Source organism: Melozone crissalis, unplaced genomic scaffold, assembly GCF_028551555.1.
Source record: "Melozone crissalis strain CALT ecotype California unplaced genomic scaffold, PUWL_Pcris_2 ptg000036l_1, whole genome shotgun sequence".
NCBI classification, from domain to species: domain Eukaryota; kingdom Metazoa; phylum Chordata; class Aves; order Passeriformes; family Passerellidae; genus Melozone; species Melozone crissalis.
The window spans coordinates 17,897,944-17,922,614 of NW_026535814.1; positions in this window are offsets into that span (position 1 = coordinate 17,897,944).

Sequence of the window (24,671 nt, forward strand, 5' to 3'; positions counted from 1 at the left end):
CTAAGGCACTCCATGACTGACAGTCTGCAGAGGAGCAGCAGGATCCCACAGGAGCTAACAGGGGGATGCTGTTAAATCAGCCTCCCAGCCTAGGGTAGGATTGCTCCAGAAGCAAAGGGAAGAGAAGAACGTGGCAAAGTCCTTGCTGTGTCCCTGACTTCCAGCACACCCTTATCCCAGGTGGGGAAAGGTCAGTGTGCCCTGCACAAGGCGCAGAATCCTCCTGCACCTCCATCCCTGCACCTCGGGCACCCTCTGGCACCTCCAACCTCTCTCTCTCAATTGAGGGGAAGAAAATTAGACAAGGTACACACATGTGATTTGCCTTCCCTATAATAGACCTTTATAATAGAGGCCTACTATAAACAAAAATGCAAAAATTCTAAATATGATAACATTTTCCTACTCCTCTCTTGCTACATTTTTCTACTGTTTTCTTCTTAAATCCACCCTCTCTTGTTCTGTCTGGTCAGGCTGACTCCTCTGGTGGTATTAATTATTTCTTGAAATTGGTTGCTATTATACTATGTTTTCCTTTGTGGCTTCAGTACTTCATAAGCTTGGATTAGTTTAGCTTATCTGAGATCTTTTGCTTAAAATATGTAAATAAAAATAACATTTCAGTAAAAGGTTAATATATCCAAACAGGATTTTGTTTTTTCTAATCATTGTTAGGATCAGATCTGCGGAGTTATGGAACATCTCTCACTAACTTTATTAGAAGCAGGTGGGTGTTTGGGAGTTCAGAAACTGACTGCCTGTAAAATCCTGACCTGAAAACTCCAAAAGGGAAAGTGCAACTCTTAGAAGAAGGAAGAAAAGAAGTGTTCCAAGGGGTAAAATACAACCATCATTGTAAAATACTTGCAAGATTGGGGGGTGTGGGATAAATTCATCTGGATGATAGATAAGCCTGAATGGGAGAAGAAATGCATAACATAGCTTTTAATTCTTCTAAGTCTTAGTTGAAACTCTTCCATCAGGAAAACCAGTGATTTCTGTACTCCAAAGCAGTCTTAGAAGCCACAAGCAGGGACTCAAAGCAGTAGTTTGAAAGAGGGCTTATTGCTTAGCAGTGGCAATGACTCTAATGGGAATGAGTGGGGATGGTCTGTGCTGCAACTCACTGATGGACTCTCAGAGTATGCAAACACATTATTATAAATAATAGCTGCAGAGAGGAAATGGGAAAAAGTGCCATTGTGCCAACTGAAAGGACTCTGCAATACAGAGGGTAGAAACTGCAGTTGCAGATCAAAATTATAATGCATTTAACCCCATGCTATTTAACACCAGATATCACCCGGGATATTCAGCCTCGGGAAGTATAAATACTTCTTTAATCCTAAATTCTTTGACCAGCGTGAACTCTCCCAGACTTTTCCTTCCATCCAAAATATTCCCCCTACGAGTCCTCTCCTCCTGGCCCGATGGGATCACCTGGCAGAAAGTCACACAGATTGATGCAAAGACAGTTGAAAGTGCATGTGGGTTTACGTTTCTGAGCATACATGAACAGTCCATACACCAGGAATTACAGCCCAACACCAGTGAGCAGCCCAGGGATATATAGCCAGATATATGGCCACATTTGTGTGCAGAGAGAGGTGAAACCCAGGCACCCCTCATGTCAAACATTTTGCCTTAAAATAAGTGCTATCATTTAAGCCTAACCTCTCTCCAACCTCATCATTATTTGATTATGATTTTGTGATGGTATACTTGTCTATTTCAGTACCATCTTGCTATTGGGGGGAAAAAAATTATTATCACAAGGAGAGCTTTGGAGCCATGATTTATTGCAAACCCATCCACTGATTGGTCTATTTTTTTCCTCTCTTTTTCCCTCTCTTGTCTCCTGGTATTCAATGTCCCTACAGAAATGCAGATACGGCCTGCCCAAGGCATGAGCATAAAGGACATATAGGCTGAATGAGGGAAGCTCAGCACATTTTTAAATTAAAAAGAACATCTGCAGTTTTGCTAGCTGGGATAAAAATTACAAGAGCTGTGTATTCTCATGCTTCAGGGCATAAACTGATCAGTACCTAGGGTCAGGTACACCCCAATCTGTCACAATTAGGCACATACACAGAGTTTTAAACTTTCTCTGGAAACAGCTGTTTTTGGCTGCTGTTGCTGACAAACAGGGTGGATTGAGGGGTCCACTGGCTGGATAAGGAGCAGGAATTTCTGATTTTCTGTTACAATATAGTTTATACAGAAAAATTTACGTGGCTTGAAAATCCACATGTAAAGAACTTTTACTGTCTTCTTCCTTTTATATTTATGTTAGGAGTCCCCTCTCATCTTTTCTCTGATCTAACAGGATATTTTAATCAGGGAGGCCTTTCCCTAAAAGCATTTCTCTCACCTCTTTGAAGCAGTTTATCAGGCATCTTTCTGTTCCATTTAGGCAGCTCCTGATTTTTTGTTGTTTGCTTTTAGTCCTAAAAGCTGTACCAGAGATATGATTTTCCTTTGTCCCTTTAGATGTTGCGAGCTACAGACAGAAGGAGAGAAGAGGTGATGTGAGAGTTCACTTTTCCTGCCATTTCTAGACATGAGAGGACAGCCTCTCCAGGTAGCTGTTCTCATAAGTGATGCTGTCTGGACAGGCTAAATGATGGCATGCTGAAATTTCATACGAAGCAGAATGATTTCCATATCTGCGGATCCTCTTCAGTGGCATTAGTTATGCTAATAAAGTGGTGCGACTTTTCTGGCAGTGCTTGAGGCGGCTGCCAGGCTGTGACTGAAGACTCTATCTGGGGAAATAACTCAGCAAGTAAAATTCAGATGGCCAACAACCTGCTCGGGCTCCTGCTCCTCATCCAGAGCCTTGCACGAGCTCTATTGTTGAGCGCATAATAAACTGTGCCTTACTCAGACACAACCCTGCTGGCATCTCAGACATTACTTTGCAAAGCTCTTCAGGACACCCCCAGTGTTTGCTTAATTTATGTGCTGATAGGCATTTCCATGACATTCATTGCCAGCGTGCAGAAAAGGCTGGCAAAGTTATTAGGGGAAGCAAGAGGAAAACAAAAGAGAGAGCCGGTTCACACATTGCGCCAGATGAGCCCACCAGCTGCTGGAGGAAGAGGCATGTGCCACTCCAGCAGCAAAAGGAGGCAGGGTGAATGCAAGATGAAGCTGGATGTGAGACTGCACCCTTTCTTTGCACAGCCAAGCTGGGTGGGAGGAGAGGAAGGAGATGCAGAATTCAAATTCTACCTCCTGTCCCTAAGGACACCCCCTTGGAAATTTGCAGTGCTCTGAGAACCAGAGGGTGGAGTTCTGTCCATACAAGAAATTCCTCTCTACGTCCCAAAATGTACAATCCTCTCTACATCCAAATCTCAATACATTGTGGTTTTTTGAGGGTTTAAATTTTCCTGGTCATGTTTTATGGTTTTCCACTTGTTTTTGATCCAGAATTTAAAATTAAGTAGGGAAATCTAAGGAAGGAACCTTCCTCTGTCTTGGAACCATCTCTGGTCTTGGTTCTTCCAAAGATTTTATTCATACTATGTGGTGGAAGATTTCTTTGTGACTAACCTTTCATAAGAGGCATTCACAGAAATATCACTAGTAGAGTTTGCATTTATTTAGGGAGTGCTATTCTTTCATTCATGTCGTGATGACAATTGTTCTTCTGTTCAAGTTTGCAGAAAACTAATTTAACAAATGATGCTTTCACGTGCACAGGATGAGTTTCTTTCCCCTTGGGTGATTTGAAGCTACACAGATGAGAGAGTCTTATCACTTCCTGCTGAGTGCCCTCTTCTCTGGGACAAAACATCCTGGGTTTTTTCCTTCTGGCTTTCTGGGCTTTGCGGCTTTGTACCTTGCTCAGGTACCTTCAGGTAAAGAAGGAAACAATTTTTATCAAATCATTTTCCTCTCTTCCAGCATGTGCCGTTCAGGAAGAAAGTTACCATTTAATTTCTCTAGGCCTTCAAATGCAGTTGTGTGGATTGAAAGTCCCCACAGACCTCTTAATGGACCAGCCTAACAGACCCACCTTTAATGTCCAGATGTTCATGTCACAGAGATGTCAGATAAATACATAATCTGTCCATTCACAAGAGTTTTAGTTTCTTCTAGAGAAGCAGAAGTACTTCTGCCCCAAAAATATTCAGGAACCTCATGAATTATAAGCATTTCTGGAGCAATGTCCATACAGAAACCTTTCTCCAACAGCAAAAAATGAATCATAGCAACAAAACCCCCCTAGAAGCAAAACCTGTTCTTCCCTTGCCCCCACCAAAATAACACCAACAGTACAAGATTGTCCAGGTCTTTTCCTTTCCCAGCTGGTGGAATCTACTTGTATCCCCATAGCCCTGTAGTAACACATTGCTAGTGTGAGTAGCAGGCTGTCAGTTTTGTGTTGAGTTTGCAAGGCCTCAGATATGTCTTTATTCTGTTTGAACTTTTCTTGACCCCCCTGCAGCTTTGTTTTGCTTGGTTTAGCTGAAATTGCAATTTTTCTAATGACCAGATGGCTATGGCTAATTTGTTTTATTTCTGTTTATCTTTTTATGCTACCACCATGGTTTTATAACTCTAATTCAATGTGATATAGAGAAATGCAGCCCTGCTAAGACAAGAGAGGCCTTAAGAAGTGGGGACATGGGATGTGGAGGAGTGGGGTAATAAGAGGTGGGACTGGCACTGGAGACTGGATGGCTATAAATTACTCACTCAGGGTCACTTAAAAAAATAAGGACCCAGAGCTGGATGAAACCAGGTTTAGGGATAGAAGAGGAAATCATGTCTAAGACATGAGGAAGGCGCTGTATCTGGTACATTTGGATGCATTGTAGAGATTCAGTCCAACTAAAAAAAAGGACAAGGTGTGCAGTGGTGCTCAGAAGCACACCAAAATGACCACAAATGGATCCTAAAGTCAAAAAGAAGAAACAACAATCACCTCCATCATGTTCCTCCTGGCAAAAGCTCCGGATGCTGATAACTCTGCACAACCCCTGCCACACACCCCACCAGGGTGAAACCACTCACCTTAAATCCCAGCACACAGGAAGATGTGAGAGCATTACACCAGGGAAAGTGACAGAAACTCAGGTGTGTGTATGACAGTGTCAAGCACAGAATTATTAGTGCTGAAACTTATCCTGCATAGAAACGTTCTCTCTTTTTCCACACTAATTAGATGAGGACTGATAATGATTAAGCAACTAAGATTTTATTATGCTAACGATAAACTCTTGGCTTTATATTTAAGACATGTTCACTGTTTGCTCATAAAAGTGATTCTGAGAGTAACGCACTTTCACAATCAACATTTGCCATAATCTATCAATGTCTGGAAAATGCACTTCATAACCAGTTTAGGCTGATGAGAGAAAATAAAAAGGATGGTGCAAATCCCCTTTGTCTAGTACTCATAGCTGGCTGTTTTTACCTTTTCAGTAGAACTGTGGTCTCTGATAGAGATGAAAATGCCTCTAGTCTAAATCTAATTGCACTCACACAAAGAGCAGTACCATTCACTGATATTTTCACTAACAACAGTGTCAATAGAAGATAGCTGTGGCAGTATTGTGTTTCAGGGCTACAAGGTTACAGCTGCCTCAGTTTCCTGTGCGAAAATTGTGAGCATTAGCCCCAAAATGCTATTATTGAAACCTTTTGGATGCAGGCAGAGTTAGCATGCAAACATTTAGAATTGCATGGCTGCAAAACTAGCTGCAAACATTATAAATTTTGGTGGCTGAAGAAGGATAAAGACAGGAGGCAGGAGCTGGGGTGGGAATGAGCCTTATAAATCAGCTTTGCCACCCAAAAAGGTGCGGGGCTGCACCACAGACCTGCTGCTTGCCGCTCATTATGTGTAATTCCTTTCTTCCAGGGAGTTCAGTTCTCCACTGGGAGAGCACTGAGATGCAATTTTTCAGTCATCCAATCAGGGAACATATGATTTCAGGGGCACAGCACAGTTTACAGAAGAACAGAGAGTGAGCAGTCGAAGTGAATAATTCACAAGCTATCCATAGGCCGCGATTTGTTTGTATAAACTATTTGGTAAATACTTACGCATAGCTATCATATTCATGGTATTCAGGAATGGCTTGGGAACAAAGGCCAGGCCTCCTGAATAATTTATTCCCCAGGAATTATTCAGATAGCTGCCGTGTATCCTCTGGAGCCTCTCTCCGTGGCGCATTACCAAAAGGCGCCGTGCGTTAAGCGGGAGTTGGCTGTGCCCCAAGCAGGACGGAGAGAGAGGGCTTGGAGCACAACCCGCAATGTCTGGAGGAAACCTTGTCTCCCTCCAAGCTGGGCTGCAGACACCAAGGCGCAGATGTGCTGTGTGCCGGTCTCCAGTGGTTAAAGTGAAACCACGACCTGGTGAAATCAGCGCTGCAGCAATACGTGATGGCGGCAGAAGTTTAAAATACAAAAAAATCCCAAGATAACAAGCAAAAAAACCTCAACAATCCCTCAAACAAACAAAATCATAACAAAACCAAAATAAGCAATGAGAACCAGCCAAAAATGTAGAGAATTTTGGAGAAAACACACCTAAAAATAAATAAAATTCTCCTGCTCTGTATTATGAAGACCAGTTAATTATTTTGTTTTATTCTTTTCCCCTCATATTATTTTAAAGTTGCCTATTTTCTGAGAGCTGGTTCATTTATTTCTTCTGTTCATATTAATATTTGAGACCTTATCTTCCCCACTTTCTGTGAGGATTCCTATAAATGGTGAGAGAACAATAGCAATCAAATTTTGAGATCTCAGGCAGTGAAAACAAGATTACTTTGTTGGATTTTGCTTGAACATTGTGAAATGTTGCTCTAATTTTCATAGTTGGGGGGTTCTTACTGCTGTAATTTATTTACCAGACCACAGTCAAGCATGTGCATAGAAACACAAAGAGAAATTTTCCTCTTCTTCAAGTTTAATATTATGGCAATAAATTTCTTTTTGTTTCCACTGACCAAAGACAGTTTGGGTAAGTGCCTTCTTGATTGCATCTGCTAGCAGAAGAGATATTCCCTCTTCATTAGAACAGGGGCAGTTTTATCATTAATTTAAATGTATCGATTTTATTTTTTTGTACAACAGATGCTTAATTTCAGTCAGGCTTTTCAGATTTTGAATGCCCACAAGGAAATGATAATAAAGTTTCCCTTTTCCTGATGGTTTCTTTAGGCAGTATTTCCTTTCTGCCTATTACAATAAAGGGTTATTTTTCTTCCTCACTGAATTTTTTCTGAGTAAAAAGCCATCCTTGGCTACAAGGAAAAAAAAAAATCACAACTGAGAAACATTTCCTCACAATCAGTCTATTGAAATGCACCTTGCACCTTCACAAAAGGGGAGCTTCTGAACCATGATGAATAGGCCTTGATTTTACAGGTCTAAGTGATATTTGAGCCACAGTCACTCCTAACTTGCTTGTTTTTCATTGGGGTTGTAACTATCCAGGTTCCCATAAAACAGCCAAACTAAAGCCAGAAAAGGTTACCACAAGCAGAGTCACTAGAATATTGAAATTTCAGAGACAAGACGAGGAAATAAACAGAGAATTTTGGAAAGTGTTCAAGGCCAGATTGGTTGGGGCATGGTCTGGTGGAAGATGACCTGTCCATTTGCATGAGTTTTAAGGTCCCTTCTAGAGCCAAACCTGTTCTATAAACCTATGGTTTTGAGTCAAAATATACATTTAATATATAATTTGGTTTAGTTAACCAAAGCATTCACTGTTTGCTTCATTTTGTATGCATTTGGGGATTGGTTGGGGATTTGGGGTTCTGGGACTTTCTTTCTGTACGGTTGTGTAGGTTTTTTTGCACGTCCCCCACTTGTTTGCTTTGCAAAGTGCTAATATTTCAGCATAAATCATTATTTTGAAACAGCATTTCAGCACTTTAAGGTAAAAAAATGTGCATTGTTGTGGCTCAGGGAAACTCTTTCTGTCTCTTTCAGGAGAGCCTGAAGCAACTATCTGTTGTTTGCCAAAATCACAAATTAAATTGTTTGCCTGAAATTGTCTTCATGATTGTTTTAAGCCTGGATTTCTTTGAAAATCCATCTACTTTAAGGTGTTGACCCTGACTATGTTCAAAGAAAATAAGGAAAACGTGGAATTTAAAAAAAAATAAAAGGGAGACACTGATGGTTAGGATGGGAAGTGAAGCACATTGAAGACAGTCCTTGATCAACGAAATGATAAATAGAAGGTAGGTCAGGGAGAAGTGCCCTGGAACCACTAATTTGCAAGAGCCTCCTATATCATTAAGCATCCACTTTTCTGAGCAGGCAAAAATTAAAATTGTGACTAGTTTTAGGGACATAACTCTACATCAGTAAAACTCCATCTTGCTGACCACAGCCATATGCAGCTATTGCTGAACTAAACACTTTGAAAACAGTGAAAGGCTGATTTACCTGTCAGAAAGTGTTAAAACTCTTGGCAGAGTCAAAATTAGAAGTTAAAATGCCCTATTTTACTCTACCTTCTGCAGAAGTGCTGTACCTTTAATTTTCATAATCTCTGCCGCTTTAAATTCAACATTTATTTTTAACACATATATTTTAATGAAACATGAAATATAAAACGAAACTCCAGTCTGCCTCCTATGAGCATGGAGAGAAATCCTAATTACCTGTTTCAAAAGTGTGAAGCTCTTTCTAATTTTCCAGCAGCCAGGTTCCTTAGACAGCACTCAGTATTATAACTATTTATGCCAATTGTGCTATTTCATGCATAAAATTACCGCATTATTGTTGGAATAGATGCTGGAGAGATATCTAAGCAGGGTGTAATCACTTCACTTTCTATCAAATTGTGCTTCTGAAAGGTATCATAAATTTTATTAGAAGGCAAGAGGCTAATGGAAGCCAATCAGCGTTAATGCTGATAAAATTGCTTGTATTTTACATTATAAAATGGGGAGATATTTTTATCGTAAGGTTCCCTTTTGTTTTATTAAGAGCGTATCATGGAAGCCAGGGTACAATAGTACAACTGAGGGCTGTCAGTAACCCTCTCCTGCTCCTCTTCCTGCCTTAGCCTACAAAAAAGTTCGTGCCTCAAGATGCTTTCAGATCTTTGATGGTGTAAAGGGAGTGCAAAATAGATTCCACGAACACTCAGGTCTGCTGACTTGCACGACTCTTCGCAATGATGAGGTGCATCTCTGATGAGAATATTTATGTCCCAAATGTTATTTGGTGTTTTTATTGTTCAAGCTAATTGTTTTCTATTAGGCTGCCTATAGAATCTGGAGAGGGATAGTTTTTATGACTCCCCAGCTTATTTTTAAAGCTCCACAGTAGCAGAATTAGAGTGGATTTTGATATGGGAAGGATGAGAATCCAGAAATGGGGATGGAAAAAAGGAGATTTACCCATCAAGAAGTAATTGAATGCGATTTAAAGAAATTGGTATACTTTGATGGTAAATTAAAAGTTCTTTTTTTTTCCCTACCTGTTAATAAAATTTTGTACTTAACAGAGCCACATTCGTGCAGTGATTTGCAAAACAGCTGGTCCAAATTAGTTTCTTTTTTTTTTTCTTTTTTTTTCAACTGCATCAGGTAAGTGTGGTTGTTTCTGACCTACAGTTAGGGAAGCAGAGACACCAAAAGTGAGGAGCCAATATCCCATAGAGGAAGTTTGTGGTAGAGCTCAGAGTGGAAATGAGCTGGTGATTCAGAGGTAGCAGCATTTGGTGAATGCGTTGGGTATTTACAAACTATGAGTGGTTTTTCATGCCCTGGCACTGCAAGGATTGCACCTTTGCAGGCTCTGAAAATCCCAGTTCAAATACTTGCTTTGCCTGACACAAAAGCTTATCTTCATCTGTAACATATCCACTGTCCCTGCACATAATGCAAATATTTACACCTCCGCTTTCCGGGCCGTTATTTGTAACATTAATAATGTTATTAGCACTATTTGCACTGCAGCCAGGAAGGCCCCTCCAAGACAGGGCATTTTGTGTCAAACACTCTACAAACACATGTCAAAGGACAGGCATGGCACTGTTGGATTAACAATCTAAATACCTAAGGCAAACAGAGGCTGGGAGAACCACCCTGGGTGCCCTGAGCAGGCAGGTTTTCCTGTGTTTAAGAAGGCAGGTGACAGGTACCTGATCTAGGATCAGTTCACAACTTTGCCACCGATTTTCTGTGTAATGCATTACTTAATCACGCCACAATTCTTCATTTTTCCACAGGAGTAATGCCACCAATTTATTCCAAGTCTCCTTCAGGTCTGAAATTGCTGGTGCCTAGACCAAACTCCAGCTAATGAAAAAGAGTCATTGACAGGATTTGGCCCATTACTGAATTCATATTCCTGCCTCAGGTAGTCATGCATATTCCTGTCAAAGCCCACATAGTGTAACACTTGGTGTTAATGGAGTCACAGTGAGGATGGATTTGTTCTCATCCAACTACATGTTTTAATTCAAAGACCACATTACTGTTCTAGTGATCGATTAGATAAGAGAAAAACACATTTATTTCTTTTAATTCCAATTATGTTTTAAAATTCTGTTTCTGGTTGGCTGTTATTTATTTGCAGGGCTTTTTATTATTATTCTTTTATTATTACACTGGCTTGGTGAAACTTTATTTTTCCTAATTTAATCCTCTATTTTTAAATACGATTTTCTTCTTCACCCACCAATAGCTGCATGACTGATTTCACTGAATGAAATTTACAACAATGACAGAACAAAAGGGAATTTAGTCTGAATCCAAGCTAAAGTCATGTTAACAATATATTCCATTTTATAGCCTCAATTTCAATGGGGCGCCCAAGTCTTTTTGAAGTCAACAGTCTATTCTCATATCCCAAAACCTGAGTATACTTTTGTATAACTGGAATTAGTATAACAGTGGTTAGCTTATCTGACTTTGCCCCCTGAAATCATTGACTTTAAAATACCTGTCTCAGGCAGACCTTATTAAGAATAGAGAATTATTATCACATTTCCAGGAGGAAAAAAATGTAAAGATGTGAAATGAAGTTCAGGCTGGAAGTATTTATCATAGCTAGGTAGGAAGTACTGCTAGAATATGGAGATAATTTCAAACACACTCATCACATTCTTGGGCAGTGCATCTCTTGAGTCAAGATACTACATTTGTGGAATGGATTTTGGCTTTTAATGAGAACCATCAAACCATCACAAGACCACAGGCTGACAAAATTCTGCTCTTCTGCTGTGTGACTAGGACGCTTGCTTATGCTATGACTGCAGTTATAACCCACTATCTCAACTTCTGCTGCTTTCCACATGTGTGGTCAATGTTTCTTCACATTCTTGACCCTGCTGAGCTGTGTAGCCTGTCACCACCTCCTTCCTCTCTGTGCCTTTCCATCCTGAAAGTGTACTTGCAGAAAGCCCCATTGCTGACGATTTAAGTGAAACTGGTTCCACTGTGGCCCAGGGGGCACAGTACCTGCAGTGGGATGTTAAGACATTCTCCCAGGTGAGATGAGTTTTTAGATGGAGCCATTTCTCCTCCTGGGGATGTCCCCCTAGTACACACAGCTGAAATGCCAAGCTGGAGATTGGACAGAGGATTTGCACAGCCCTGGGTCTGCCTCTCCTTGTGGAGAGTTCTGCAGTCCCTCGTTAAAAAGCACCAAAGGCAAACTGAGACACCAAGTGTCTTTCATGTGCCAGATCATGCTCTGTTGGCCCAGAAGGAAGAGGCTGCTTTTTGAAAGGACAAGGGATACATCTCTGCACTTGCATTTCCTACCAGCTGATGATGCCTCTGATGCCTCTTATAATCATAGAATAACCTGAGTTGAAGGGGACATACAAGGATCACCAAATCCAACTCCTGGCCCTGTTCAGGACACCCCAAGACTCACAACATGTGCTGAAGAGTGTTGCCCAAATTCTTCCTGAACTCTATCAGGCCTAGGATTGTGATCAGTGCCCTGGGAAGCCTGTTCAGTGCCTGGCCACCCTCCTCCTCTGTTTTTTTCGTTTGATGAGGGTTTGGTGTTCTTTTTCCTTTTGCATGTTAATAACCAGATCCTTTTTTCAAGCATTTCTTTCTTTACAGTAAAATCCAATGAAACCCAGATTAAGATGGAAAAGCCATAAACATCATCAGCACTTCTGTATATAGACTGTAACTGAAGACAGCTGCAGCTGAGAAAAGAGTTTGCAGTGATGTTCATTCACTGTTGGTGATTAAAATACATCTTTTGGACCACCTAGGCTCTGAATCTGCTTCTGTGATTTGGGAACCCCCTGGCACAGAAGTAGCCATAGATTCATAGTCAGAGCACACATTACCCCATACACAGATCTAATTTTGGGCTTCATTGATAGCCTACGAACATTAACGTTCCACCTTTTCTTGGAAGTGGCAAGACTTTTGTGTTTCAGGGACAAAAGTAAAAGTAAATCTGATCAGGTTTTGTGTTGTATTAGGGCTCCAGGATTATCCAAATTTCATTCAATCTCCATATGAATAACAACCACCCTTATGATAATGGCTTTCAAATACTTATGCATCAAATAATTATGCTGACAAAGCACTATACTCCAAACTTTCCTCAGACTGATGATAGAAAACATGAATTATCAGATAAAAGTATTCTGTATTTCCATCCAGATTTTGTTAACACTAGTGTTCTACAATCTCCCTGAGATGAATCTCAGCAGAAGTAGTCAGTTGATTTACAGCCCTGTAATTCATTTGTCGCCATTTATTTTCCTTTGTATAAAACAAGATGTAACTGCACAAATGCTGAAATCCAGAAGTGCTGGATTAAGAGGATTCTGGCTTGTCAATGTCCTTTTACAAAGGAGAAACAAAGGGAGCTTATGCAAGGCAATACAAAAATATTCTGGCTAAGCACATGAAACAGTTTGTAATAATATTCCTTTTTTCTAACAGGAAAAGAGGCTTGGCCACGTTTTGTACTTGAGTGGTCCATTTTTACCCATGCCTTTTCACTTCAAATCTTGCAGAGCACAAAGTATTGGCAAACTAAAAATAATATCCAAAAATATAAGGACGGATGATAAGACTCTTAATACATGCTGGACTACGCAAATAATTAATTTTTTTAATTTTCCTTCTTTCTGTTGCATGTATGTATCAGTCCTCTGTGATGCGTGAGCAAGCAATAAATTCACATCACAGCACCAAATAAGCATTATGAGTACCTGTCAGCCACATGAAATACAGAACTTGCCTAAATTTGGGGAAGTTGGTCAGGTTTAATGAATGTCATCACTCAAGCAATAAATATTGCCTCTGATATCTCTGCGAACTTACAATCGTCTGGTAAAGCGGGTAGATAACAAAAATGTTCAAGTTGCTTTAGTGACAACATGATATATCCAATATGCAAAATCAGAATTTTTCTCTATAATGCCACAGAGACTGACTTAGTGGAAAAGATTGATTTTATTTTCTCTGCAAAAAAGTTCAGCTAGATCTGTATATCAAACCTAGGGTTACAGGCTTTGCACAAGAGATGACAGCTTTGTGCTGGAGACATCAGGATTCTGGATAAAAAGATTCCAGTTCAGCACTCAGCCAGACTTCCTTAGGCAGACTGCTTGTTTTCAAACTCCCATTTATTATGTAGGGATAATATTTTCTTTTTCCATTCATCTGGCTTGTTTATACTATAAGCTCTTTGCAGTATTATTTATCTCCAATGATGTATAAGTTCAGCCTGTGCAGAACAGACCTATATATTTTAATAAATCAATACGAAGATCTAGGCAAGAAACAGCTTTTTGCCCTAAAGACATTTTCAACATTTTTAACAGGAAAATACAAGCTGTCTTGAAGGGGGTTTTTTGGTTTTTTTTTTTTTTTTTGGTTTTTTTTTGGTGGAGAAAAATATAAACCACAGCATGTGAGGAGATTACATATATTGAATTCCTACTAACCCTGAAGTGAGCTTGTACAAGGGAAATGAAAATTCAGGATATTCAGAATCTGGTCTTGAAACAGGTAAAATGGGTACTTGAACCAGAACTGTCAACGTTGGAGTTGTATGTGCATTTTTATAAATGTGTTACACATGGTTGGTTCTGTGTTGCCATTGAGAATAGAACTCTTGATCTAACTGGAAAAGGAAAGGAGAAAGAGTTGGAGAAAAACCCACTGTGAGCCTCGAAAGCTTTATTTTTGAAACTTTCTATTCCTTCTTACAAAAAGTTTCAGCTTCAAGTTTTGCACAGCTATGCAAGTTTGGAGGAAAAAAAATTATTAAACCTGTCAATGTTCTGTTCTTTCTGCCTCCTTTGCCTCCTCTGTTGTCTTTAAATGCTTAATTTTCAAAACATTTTTAGTACTTTTCCAAGTTTCTTGTAAAAAATTTGTTGCAGATGTTCTCCTTCATAATATTTATATATACTAAAGCTAAAACGCAAAACTCAGCCTGCTTTCTATTATTTATGGTGGAAAGTAATGTGGCAATAACTGTCTACGACTGAAAAAAGTATGTTTTTCTCTCACTCACTTGTTTTGTAAAGCTGCCTGATAGTATTTATTTTAAAATCATCTCTGCAGAGCAACATCCTAAAAATACCACATCTTGAAACTAGACTTGTAAACCAATGACAGCAAGTGAATGTAAGTAGGGAATAACATCTCTCTGCTTTAACAATAAGAGAATTTAATAAATATCACATTTAGCATACACATAGCTCCATTTGCTGACTGTATATGCATATATACAAAGAATTTTCCTAGTAATAGACAGATTTCACCAGATCATTTTCCCATATAAATGACAGAGTTTTCCATTTTAGATTTAAAATACACATAAATAAGCACTATGTTTTCTCACACGAAGAGAATATTCATTAAAAAAGATGAAAGAAAGGAATTCTCAGCAAAACTCATCATGCCATATATACTTAGCTGTCTCATCTAAACTTAAATTTCACTTGAACATTAATATTGTTTTCAGATACACTGTACTATTATTTACCTTTTCTGGTCCAACATTGCAATGAATTTCTGTATTAATTATACTGTCTGGACTATTTGTCAAGGTAAAAACCAATTCAAGTAAAATGTTTCTGCACCTGAAAAAAATGAGAAAAAATATTGGAAAAAATAATGCGTTCCTCTTTAGTCTTTTGTTTGTTTGGTTTTTTACATTTTTTAGATCAGTTCCCTGAAATGCACAGGATCAAACTCTTGGAGAAGAAGAAGCAAATATTTAAGACCACTGAAGAGGAAGCAGAGGACACATTTTCTCCTCTAGTACCAGAACAAAAGAGTGGAGTCACAGGTTAACCTGATCCCTTTTAATATTTCTAGAATCAATGAACTAAGGCAGACATTTCAGTAGGCATTTAACTCATCTTGAAATTAAAAACTGACACACATTCCTGCTTTTTTGGCAGCCCACATGGTGTTGCAGTGTAGGGATTGAAGGCCTAGAGTAACACAAAATCCAAACCAGCACCGGTGCCGGCATTTAGAGGTGAACCAGGATCCATGCATGGAATCTCTAGAGTGCTCAGCTGTGTCTTCACAGCTCCTGAGATGTTCAGAGAAACCTCCATTGCTTTCCAGGTGATAGCAGTGCTGTATTTTCTCTTAAACCCCAACAGAAGACGCCTCAACTTAAACCAAAGTAGGTGTTGAATGGGGCAGACCACCATTCTGGGCCCATGCAGATGTGTCCTGAATGCAGATGTGCTGTGAAAATTCTGTCCAGCAGCTTCCTAAGGAGGGTCAAGGACTTCTGTAAAGCTTTCTGCAGAAGGTAAGTACAATTGCTCTGGGAACTGGACAAGGATGCTGTTGAAGGATGCTATCAATACTGTCACAGGAAGTTATTAGCATTATTAGGATGTTAACAATTGGCAGTGCCCATTTAGAAGCACTTGATGTCATAATAGAATTCAACACGAACACACAGAGCATCTGTACATTCAAGGGCTTTCCTGGAAAACAAAAGGAAATCCTGAAGGGTGTAAGGATTTTAACATTAAAGAATAAAAGTTTCTGCTCTCATCAATACCCTCAGGATTTACAAAATGGCAGCAAAGTGAGGAACGTGCCAAATAATTTTTGGCTTTGGCCCTAACTTGTAAGTCTGTCAAGGACTTCTCTTGCCAAATGGTGGAAAATGGATTACTGTCATTTTTCAAGGGACTGTACATCATTTTCCATTGATTGGCATGCCAAATCCTTCACAAAGTAATGAGTCAGGCATGATGCAAATCATCGTTGCACTGTCACTTTGATTGCAGAGCCCTCTATCAATGTGATTAAACTGGTGTGGCGTCTAAAAGGTAACATACGACTCTGCTTGGCTTCCACAGTGGAAAAGAAAATTTTAGTGCTAGGCAGAGGAAGGAGGAGACAAACAAAATGGTGAGAGACATCGGTACCTGTTGCCATGCTTGTGAGTAATTTTTTAGCTGAAATGGTAAAATACTCATCATGGCTCATGAAGAAAAGAGATTTACCTGGAAAATTTACCATCAGTATCATTATCATACATGTTTTCTTGTCTGTCACAGCCATTTTAATGCACTTACCAAAACTGCATCTGAATATAAGATGTAGATTTGCTTCTTAATTAACCTGTTGCTGTTGCTCACAGGACTATAGACACAGATAACATTACATTTTCAAGTGTCTCGTACTTCATTTTCACTGCAAAATCCCAATGAAACACTCAAATATTGTGAAATGCTGAACACTTGTAAATACCAGGAAACTTTCAGCACCAAATCATGAATACCTCATCTTCAAACCATTTTTGATGTCAGAGTGTCTCTGCCATACACTGGACTTATCTTTTTGCTTTTGGATTGAAGGATAAATGCATCTTCTAGATGTAACCACATTTGTTTAAGATGTGTATTTATCTTCCCTCTGTGTGCTCTCTCATTTCAGAAGGGTTTAAGAAACTGCATTCTTACATGCGCTGAGGAAATAAATACTTTCTTGCTCCTTTTTGGACCATTTTCATTAAAGTTTTCAAACCCCTGATCAGATTTGATAAAAGTGACTAATGGGCTCCAAAATAGGGAAAAGTGAGTCTGACAGCTACAGGTACCCATCTGTGCACAAACAGAAATAACTATGGCCATATATTCAGCACTATTTCATGGAGAGGCTGGAAAGGGAAATGAAGCCATGCTAGATCAGTCTGACGAGAAAGTAGTACTTTTAATATTTATTTTTACAGCCATGAAAGATATTCTGTGATTATTTATTATTGTGGAGGAGGTAAACAGTAGATTTAGGTGTCTGCCTGTGTGCTGAACCCTTTACAAAATTTTCTGACAGAGCTGAAAAGTAGGTTAGCATTCAGCTCTCACACATCCAGCATCTTTGAGCTATCCCTAAGTGGTCTTCCTGCTACAATGCTTCCTCAGTAAAATAATTTAATCATTTTGTACTATGGCATTTCTACTATTTTAGACAATAATTCATTCTTTTGTGGTAGTTGAGGGGCTCTTTGGTTTGATTTTACTAAATGATGTGGAGATTCATCTTCATGTTGAGATAACTAAAAATCTGAGAACACGGTTCACATCAAAAATTTCTCATAAAAATTTTGGAGTATTTCTCCAATAGAATCAAGCCTCTGTATTGTCCTCCTTCTGGACAGATGAAGGATTTCATTTAGTTTCACATTATTTTATTTTATTTTATTTTATTTTATTTTATTTTATTTTCATCTTAATCCATTTCATGTCATTTTATATCATTTTATTTCTTCAGCAGAGCTGACAAAGTTAACAAAAAAATCATTAAAAAAAGGAAATCTTCAAATTCACAGTATTTATTTCACCAATGGTATTCCTGTGAATAATAACTAAAGTTTTTAAACTCAACTTTTTCATGACTTTCCTTGTCTTCTAATGCCATCAAATTATAAAGTGTCATTTGCAACCAGTTTCCATAGAAAAGAAATTACAAAAAAAATAAATGGTAATTAAAAACCTTTCTGAAATACATTCATTTACAAGCAAGTGATTCACAAGGTGCAAGTACACACAAACACTCACAACCTGTGAAAATATTTGATTCTATATGTAGTCAGAGGTTTTTTTAGTACCTCAAAGTTATTTGAGTTGTTCTTAACTTAACTAAAAGACCAAAGCCAAAGAAATAAAAAATAAATAAAACAAAGAAGAAAATCATCAACTCTCCATGTTTGGTGAATTAAATTTAAATTTAATCAGCCTTATTCAAAAGAATGAATTTTTGAATAGATTTACGTCTATATGGAGATCTGCACCCTGAAGATTTACAGATAGACAAGGACTTGGAAAGCCTATTGGGTTTAGATGACTTGTTAAAATTAAATTCCTCATTTTTCCCATTACATTCTATCAATATGAAATCCAAATAAATTCATATATAATAAATTTTAATAAATAAATTTTAAGTTTACTCTCTAGTTGATTTTCAGAGTAAATTTTAATTGGGATGAATCCTGCCATTAATTTGTTGCCCGTGGAGAGAAAAGACTTCTATTTTTGTGTGGCTGTTTCATCAGTGTTCACCATCACAGCTGAAGCCCTCTCCCTGCCTCCAAACCCAGACTAGATTTTTCTTTCTAGCTATAAACTATGTTCATAGCCAGGTGCCTACAACAAAGGCTGTTAAAAGGTAGAGGTCTGAGAACAAATGTCATGCAGTGCTTTTTTTTCTGACTGAGCTTTGGTCTTCATCAAGGTCTGACAAATATTGGCATTATATGTCACTAAGAAGTAAAAGAGCATGCTCTGACCTTCAAGAATCCTCACAATATGTACATTATGTTGATGTGCCCTTTGTTTTGTCTCTCTTAGTTTGCTTTGGCGGCTTCAGCAGATTTGGCCTAATGCGGGGCTGTTTTACCAAGTTTATCTGACTCTTTTAACCATGAACTGGACAACTGACAGTGTCTGACGCCGTTTTCCTCACCAGTACTCCCATGGCAATCAAGGCAATCACAGAGGACTGGGTTCAAGTGCATTCTTAACGCTGATGAGCACCCTCAGGAGCTTTGCAGATTTCTTTTGGAGGAGGAATCACCACGTCTGACCACGCTCCCAAAGTTCTTTCTGTCTTTGCGTCATTTGCTCTGAATAGACAATTGGGTTGAACACTTAAAGAAATTCACCCTCCTCACACATCTCTGAAGCAGTTGGCTTAAATGTTGGAGTTCATATTACACCAGGAATGAAGGCTTCTGTAATCCATAGGACTTTGGACACTCTCGGGGTTCTTTTTACTTTCCAGGCATAAAACGTCCTGATTAGTATTATTTTGTAGTACATCAGCCTCAGTTTGATATGGGCTTTTAGACTGAGGAAGTCAAAAAAATTAGGGTAGTACCATTTGAAAATGATGTAAAGTAGCTGTTCTGAAATGTGATAAATACAAAATACCACTACCTCATCCTGCAGGAGATATCTCTATTTCTGTACTTTATAACTAAAAGCAGAATAAGCAACTGTATTGTTAATATTTATATAGTGTCATTTGTTTTAAGGCAGGCTCTTAATTACTCAGATCTTTACATTCATTTTGATGTCTGGAATAATTAACTAATCTTAAAGGTTGTAAAAAAAGTGAGTTTGGTCATATAACCATAGAATGGTTTGGGTTGGAAGGGACCTGAAAGATTACTCAGTTCCAACTCCCAAAGTTGATATTCAGAAGTTAGAAGATCCACTTCAACTGAAGGTGTCTGAAAATACATACAAATATACGTATATATTTTTATGCATATGTATTAGGAAGTATCAAAGTCATAATATCAACTTGTTATTGAGGTATAGCCACGCACAGTAAACTTAACAGTTCTTTAAATATTTGACCATGTTTTGTTGAGGCAATATTTATCAAGTGTTGTCGCTTAATATGGTCTATCAGGAATAAGCTACAACTCTGTAGCTCTTTTTGGCTCTGACTTTTCATGTTTTTAATGAAAAAATAAAAACATATGAAAAAAGATAGTCAGGTGAGTATCTTAGTGTCTTAAAGAATCTCAGTTATAACCAGAAGTACATGCATACTGAAATGACTTCAGAAACAATTAAGAGCATGATTTTTAAAAGGCCTTACCCTCAGTCTTTCTTAGACTCCCTTGAACTCAATAAGACTGCCTGAGCCTCAGAAAAGAGATAGCAGGCAAGTACAAAGGTACAGTACATGTATTTGCTAGAAGTAGAAAAGTAGAGCAACTTAGTTACAATGCATCATTTCCCCCGAAGTGATTTATTTTTCATTGATTCATATATTCTTAATGAGAGATTAAAGCAGCTAGTCTGATCTCCTGTGCATCACAGGCCATCACAGTTTATGCCATTACTATTGTGTTGAACCCAAACTTTATTTGTAATTTAAATATATTTTAGACAAGCATTCAAAAGCAACGTGAAGATTTAGAGATGCTGTATCCACACATGCTTACAGTCTCACCCATGAGTTCTTTACTATTGATTTCGGGGTCCTCAGTTTTCGTACAATTGGGTTTGCTTTGATGGCATTGCCTAAAGGTCAATACTCACGCACTTTTACTCATTTTAATCATCCTTGGTACCAGCAGCTGGTCAGTGGAGCCTTGCTGCAGGAAAGATGACTCACTTGGAGACACGTCCATGCCTGGCTCCATCTTTCTTCCAGAGTGAGAATTGACTCCTTCAGGGCTGTTTTCCTCCATCTGCTCCCTGAGTCATCCTATGGAGCAACCTCTCTTTTGTGACTTGGTTGCATTGTGTTAGAAGAGGTATAATATTAGGAGAGGTGAATATAATCAGCAGTCTCTCACCTATAAATTCCAGTGTCAAGGCGTATCAATGGCATCTTGAGGGCAAAGTGCCACCATTTGGAGTTAATGGGTATTTTCAGAAGCTCTTTTAAGTGGTCTGACAGGTGGATCTGATCCATGTTGTGATAGGATAAAGGGGAACAGCTTCAAAATGAAAAATAATAGATTAACAAAAAGATTAGTTTTGGGCAGATATTAGGAAGGAATTGTTTCCTGTGAGGGTGGTGAGGCCCTGGCACAGGTTTCCCAGAGAAGCTGCGGGTGCCCCATCCCTGGAAGTGCCCAAGGCCAGGTTCAGCGGGGCTTGGAGCAACCTGCTCTAGTGGAAGGTGTCCCTTACCATGAAGGGGAATTGAAGCGAGATGATCTTAAGGTTTCTTCCAATCCAAAACCTTCCATACTTCTATGATTTTATGTATTTTCCAGGAATATCTGCAATGAAACTCAGCATATGTTTATATCTGAAATTATACTTTGCTATAGCTACACCTCTTTACACTTATTTAACAATACCTGTTTGTATGCATTTTTTATAATTATTATGATTCTAATTTTATTTTAAAAATATTTTCATATGCAGAATATATCATACCCAACATTAAGAGGGAAGAGAAATGTATAGTCCCATCTAGATCTACTACCTCTAGATCAGCCTCTTCTTAAGGGAGGTTTTCTTAAGGAACTTTCTTAAACCTGGACTTGTAAACCTGAAGGTGAGCAGATTTTAAAACTATCCCCTGCCACTTCTAAATAGCTGTTGCCTATGCTTAATTTAGGGAAATGTCACTTCTTAGACTGTTAGGTTTGGCTGTGTGGTTGGTTTTAATAAAATCGGCTGTGGACATTCTACCTTCAGCTGAATTCAATGACTTTTTGTGAGTATATGATTAAGTCACTTAGTTAAAAAAATGGTAGGTTTGTCTAATATCCAGGATCCAAAAAAAATTCAGGTTCTTAAGGTTCTTGGTCCACCCAAAATGCTGATACCTCTTGGCATGTGCTGTGGAGCAACCTCAGGTGGCAGTGACACTTTTAGAGTTTTTACCAGGGAAAACCTTCTTTGGTATTTTGTACAGGTTATGTATTTTGCCATTTGAATGTAAGTTAAATGTAGTTTCTTAAATGCCACTCTTCTGAGATGATCATTACCATTCAGGTATGAGACCTAGGGGTTATGATGGAAAGTTTTATGAAAATGTCAGCTCTGTGTTCAGTAGTGGTCAAAAAAAGGCAAATCTAATGCTAAAAATCATTAGGAAATAATGGAGAAAATTGATTTAGACATTTGGAAGCAGAGATGGCTCAAGCATATCTGTAGTACTGTGTGTGTTTATATCTTTAATGCCCTCATCATAATAACGAGGAAAATTGGTTAAAAGATTAATAAAATGGTAGCACATGGCAAAATGATACCACATGATAATTTTCCAGTTATTTTTTACTTTGGAAAAGTGTTGAGATGGAACCCTACATAATCATGGAAGTTTTGATGATGAGAAAAAAGTATTGGTTGTTCACTGACTCTGAAAAAAAAAAAGAAAAGAAAACAACCAAAAACCACAAAACACGTGGAATCAAAGTAAATCAAAGTAAGCTTCCAAGACCAAGATTCAAAATATGTAGCAGGAGTTCTGCCTTCACTCAATTAGAGTAAGAGTTGTGAGAACACCTGTGAAACTCTTTTCAAAGAGGTTATGGGTGATAAAAGTTTCAACAGGTTCAAAGAGGCAATGTCCAAATATACGGAAGAAAAATCTACTGATAGCTCCTAAATGCACAGGAGCTCTGTCCAGGTAAGGAAGACTGAATGACAAAAGCAGCTGTATTTGGAAGAGTTGTGGGGCAAAACCTTCTTATTCTTGCTGAAGAACTTGGCTTGATAATAGGATGAAAAACAGAATGCTTATTCTCATTTCCATCATCTTATTAGAAACCTTGGGGATCTGAGATCTCAGAAAGATTCCTAGACTTTAAGGATTTAGCCTCTTTTCTGCAGAGACTTTTCTGTAAAATTTAGTTCCCTCTTTAGAATGAAATGGCAAAATAACTCAGTGAAAGGCTTCTAGACACAGTGACTCCATGGCATCCACGATTATGTGAGGATCACCAAGAAATTCCATAAACTGGGCTTTCTTTCTTGTCATTTAAAAGAACTATACAAAATTTCTCCTGGGACAGATTCCTGGCAGGCATTGTTTTGATAAAGTATTACAATAATGCACCACTGAAGCAGTAGCAATCCTGGATATTACAAAAAACATGTGAAAAGAGTAAGCTGTTCTTTCAGTGTGCTGAAATGCATCACTAGAGGAACAGATGCCAGAGGAAAAAGGATTGTGAGAGGCCACAGTGCTTTAGAGGTTCAGAGAACACCATGAATGATGTTTATTATTATTTATTTGTTGGGAGTTTTCTTTATTTATTGTATGTACCACAGAGTGGGCTCTGTACAAATCTGTATTGAAAAAGAGTACTTCATAAGTTATTTGAAAAGAAAGTCTTTACAGTATAAGGTTACTAATACACCAGTGAAGCCATTCATCAGGGAACCGAAATAATTTTCAAAATTGAAATTTCAAGTTCAATATTAAAAGAAAAAAATATACTGTAAAATTATAATTAGAATTCTCTTTTTCAGCTTTTGAAAATTTAAAAAAAAACCATTAAAAATCTTTGAAACCCTGTATGCAAATAAAGCAATGTCATATGAAGCTCATGTTACTGGGCAGACTCTTCTGGGGGATAGATTTTAGCTCTTGGAGTCCTATGAGTCAGCAAAGAGATCTACTCTGCTTTTCAATTCATTTTCTTAGCCCTAACAATTGAGAATAACCACTTTAGAACATGTCTGAAGTACGCCTGAAGTACTTATTTATAAATAAGAAGGCAAGAGTTTCACCAAACTGGAAGATAAACATGAATTGCTGTCCTGCTTCTGAGAGTACTTACCCGCAACAGAAAGAAAATACAGGGTCAAACTGGGTTTTCTCTTGGAAGAGCTCCCTAGTAGGCTATGGAGGCTTCCTGAAGGGTAGAAGGAACTTCCTATTGCAGCTTCACCCATGTAAATAATCATTCACATAAAGAGTTGCCCTCCCTGTTTCAACAATGCCAAAGTTATCAGTATAATTTTGCATAAAGGAGTATAGATATTTTTAATTTTTTTTTAGAAGACTTGAATGACTGATGTTTTTTGTCACTTCCTTCCATCAGTGCCTACCCCATAAACTGAGGTATTCTCTCAGTTCAAAACATGGACAGACTTTATTCAAACAGCCAGAGCTTTCTGATGGACTAACCCCATCAACATTCCTGGATTTTCCCATATTTTCTCTTCCCCTCATGGTGCCACCCAAAGATCATTCTGGACCATGATGCAAAGGGGCTTCATTACACAGGAGCACATACCCCATTGTTCCTAGATTCTCTGAAAACAGAGAAAATCTTCAATATCCCTTTGTTTCGTAGCCAGCTAATAAGCTGGCACTGCGTCAGAGAGCATGCAGGCACTTTTTCCACTTGCCTTGTCAAGAAATGTAATATATAATAATACCCTGCTTCCTTCCCGCAGAAAAACCTTTTTGTTAAAGTTGGCATCTCTGTCTCATGGCCTTGAGAGCCTGAAATACAGGGTGCAACTTAATCAGCTAGAACAGTGCTGTGCTTGCTGTACTGAATGCACTCCAAAGGCTTCCATGGTGTAACGAATGGTCAGATGGTGTGTGGACTGACTCACTTCTCCGCATGAACATGGTGTTTTGCCAACATCTGCATTATATTGTGTCAACAATTGCAATATTACAGAGTTGCTGCTTTCTTTTTTATCTCCCAAATCCATCCATTTAACTCTTTCTGTGTCAGAATACAACACAGTGCAGCTATTTCTAACA